Source organism: Mastomys coucha, unplaced genomic scaffold (assembly GCF_008632895.1).
Source record: "Mastomys coucha isolate ucsf_1 unplaced genomic scaffold, UCSF_Mcou_1 pScaffold9, whole genome shotgun sequence".
Classification (NCBI taxonomy): Eukaryota; Metazoa; Chordata; class Mammalia; order Rodentia; family Muridae; genus Mastomys; species Mastomys coucha.
This window is the reverse complement of record NW_022196915.1, coordinates 17,877,442-17,880,548: the sequence shown is the minus strand read 5'-3', so window position 1 is coordinate 17,880,548 and position 3,107 is coordinate 17,877,442. Positions and strand designations below refer to the sequence as shown.

The 3,107-nt window shown below is 51.1% G+C and overlaps 1 protein-coding gene across 2 annotated transcripts in view; it reads left to right on the top strand.

Moving 5' to 3' along the window:
• Nucleotides 1-433: 433 nt before the first annotated feature.
• Dnah1 (dynein axonemal heavy chain 1) overlaps nt 434-3,107 on the top strand; it is a 66,594-nt gene continuing 63,920 nt past the window's right edge. The window contains exon 1 of one of the 2 annotated variants that reach the window (XM_031360984.1): nt 434-546. The gene's annotated coding sequence lies outside the window, so the exon portion shown is untranslated. Of the gene's footprint in view, nt 551-3,107 lie in introns of both variants that reach the window. The other variant, XM_031360985.1, reaches the window with a different exon arrangement.

Below are 3,107 nucleotides of genomic sequence, written 5' to 3'. Positions count from 1 at the left end.
TCTTCTTGCCTCTACCTCTCTACTGCTGGAATAACAGGTGTGCGCCACCAGTCTGCAGACAGGCCGACTCTCTACCAAATGAGGAAATCTCCAGCCACCGTAGCTTTGTTTTGACATGGTTTCGGGGAGCCCAGGTTGTCCTCAAATTTGCTGTATATTCAAGGACACCTTGCCTCCACGTGCTATGTGCTGGGAACTACAGGTTTGAGCCACCACTCGTGCCTTTAAATCACTGTTTCCCTGCCCATTATTCAAAGTTGTCATGCTGCCTTTGACTGTTTTGTCTGTTCCTGTTAGAGGGCCCTAAAGCGGGACGTGGGTAATGCAGGCTGAATTTGAGAATTAGACGCCCACCTCCGGACCGACGCAGTGTAACCCGCCTCTGCCTTGAAGAACCAGACGACCTTTGGGGCGTGAGCCGTCCTGGGAAGTTCTCAGCCGGAAACTTCCGCCCGCGGTGCCGAATGGTCCCGCCCCCTCGCAACGGGCCCAGCGTCCCTCCCTAGAGACAGGAGGCACCGAAAACTTTGCTGTTTAGGGGAGCCGGTAGGTCCGTGAGGAGGCGGGATAATTGGGTTGGGGAAAAATCATTAAGTCGTAGAAGTGAGTGGATACGGAGGTAGCACCTTTCCCCCTTGATCACCGCTCACCTCTCGACGAGTGTCACCTACTGAGCCTTGACTGGGTGGGACTGAGGAGAAGGCACCTTAAGAGCCTTGCTGTTACGTTTGGGGTGTGCATCCTACTCCTGTACAGGGAGTGTGTGACTCAATGCCCTGCTCCTACCAGATGCCCATTCACTCCATCTGACCACAGAGATGGACTCCATCCCTTCCTTTACAAACTCTATTCAATTATTTGAATTCAACAAATGCATTGTGGGGACCTTCTGCATCCCAAGCCAGTGACTTTCCCCATGGTAGGAACCCAATTTCCAGAGATCAATGTTACTTGAAAATCCCTATTCAGCAGGCAGGGGAGAACAAAGCACCATGTAATTCCAGGCTGTGTTCAATGGTGCAAGAAGCCATGGGCACAGAGCCAGTTTTCCTCAGGTGAATACATCAGAAGGATGAAGCAAGCCCCAGGCTTGTGAGAGAAATGACCAGCTACCATGCTGCTTGCTCAGCAGAGATGGAGACTTCCAAAATCTTTTAAAGTTCACATTCTTTGCCAGATGAGAGCTTACATTGTACCCTGAGATGTTCAAAGAGATGCAAGTACAGGGTACTTTTCGAGTCAGCAGATGGGCGATTTGGAAGCCCTCCTGCTCAGTCCCTCCTTGGACAGCTATTTTGTACACATCTCAGGGATTCTCCATACACCTCTTGAACTGAGTTTCCTTGTTTGAACTGTTGATGGTGGTGCTGCTGCTAGTGGTGGTGGGGGTGGTGGTGGTGGTGGTGGTGGTGCCTGTCATGAGGACCACACGCCTCTATGCTCCCCAACTCCCACATTTATTCAACCAAGTGGTTGAGCACATGGGTACCTCTCGTTGGCTGTGAGGCATTGACCAGGCCATAGAACCTTTTGAAGGTTCATCTTCTTGTCTCTGAGAAATGAGAATAATCTCAACTTCCACATAGGTTTAATATGGGATTGTTGTTATGAAATGAGTCTACAAGCCCAATAACACTGTTCCTAGTTCTGGACCTGCTAGGATTAAACCTGCCACTAGCTTCTTTCCTCACACAAAAAAGGGGGGCAGGAGTTCCCAGGGTGACCAGCAGCAGAGGCCTTGCTGGGCCTTGTTGTCCGCCCCCCCTCTGTCTCTCTCTGTCTCTGTCTCTCTGTCTCTGTCTCTCTTTCTGTCTCTGTCTCTCCATCTCTGTCTCTCTCTGTCTGTCTGTGTGTGTGTCTCTCTCTCATTCTCTCTCTGTCTCTCACTCTCACTTTCTCTCTGTCTCTCTGTCTCTGTCTCTCTCTGTCTCTCTGTTTCTCTCTCTGTCTCTCTCTGCCTCTCTGTCTCTCTCTGTCTCTCTCTCTGTTTCTCTGTCTCTCTCTGCCTCTCTGTCTCTCTCTCTCTCACTCTGTTTCTCTCTCTGTCTCTCTCTCTGTCTCTGTCTCTCTCTGTCTCTCTCTGTCTCTCTCCTCTCTCTCTCTCTCTCTCTCTCTCTCTCTCTCTCTCTCTCTCTCTCGCTAGCCACACTCATTCCAGGCCAAGGCCCCTGTCACCCATGTGCACATGCTGGTCTATGTAGGTGCCCACCTTGGGGCAGAACTGGAAGAGTTTTGTTGTGACGGATTGGGAAGCAGAGGAGAATGGGGTTCTGAGTCCGCAGCCCACCCTCCCACCTTCCCTCTTGGGCTGTGCTAATGAGTTCCTCCTGCTATTCATGTGTTTCTCCTCCTACAACCTCCTCAGAGAAAAACAGCTTACAGCGCAGAGGCAAGAAATCCACTCCTCCAGATTCCTTTGCTCCTGGTACTCTGAAATTTCCTGGAGAGAGAGAGAGAGAGAGAGAGAGAGAGAGAGAGAGAGAGAGAGAGAGAGAGAGAGACTGGCTGGAGAAGCCAAGACTGAAATGCTTTCCTATGGAGATGGGACCCTGACCAGCCGTCTGTATGCTAATTTTGTTCAAAGATGATACCTGTGGTTTACAGGATGAGGAAGCTGGACCTCTGGGAGTCATCTTTTCTATTACATTGTCCTGAGAAGGGCAGTGAGTGTCACACAGGTAGACCAGACTTGGTATTATCTCTAGTCTCTGCCCTAGGAGGCAGCTGGCCACCAGGAACAGGTTCAGTTAGAGCTTCACACGGGGAGGCCTGTCAGGTCTGCCTGTTTAGAGGATGGTGGGCCTTTATGCAGGGCATCTGAAGCTTCTACCAGAGCCCCATCTGCCTCTGTCTGTCCTTCAAATGGCTTCCAACTCACTGTCTTGTACGTAGAAAGTGCTTATCGGCTGCAGCTGGCTTCTGGGCTATGGTGCAGTGGATTCTGGGAGCTCACTGACCTGCCACCCTAACTGAACTGGTGATCTCTAGGTTCCATGAGATACCTTCTACAAAAATAATGATGATGGCTCTCCACCAGCTGAGCAAGATGCCCAAAGGAAAGAAGGCGAAGGGGAAGAAGGTGGCCCCGGCCCCCGCCGTCGTCAAGA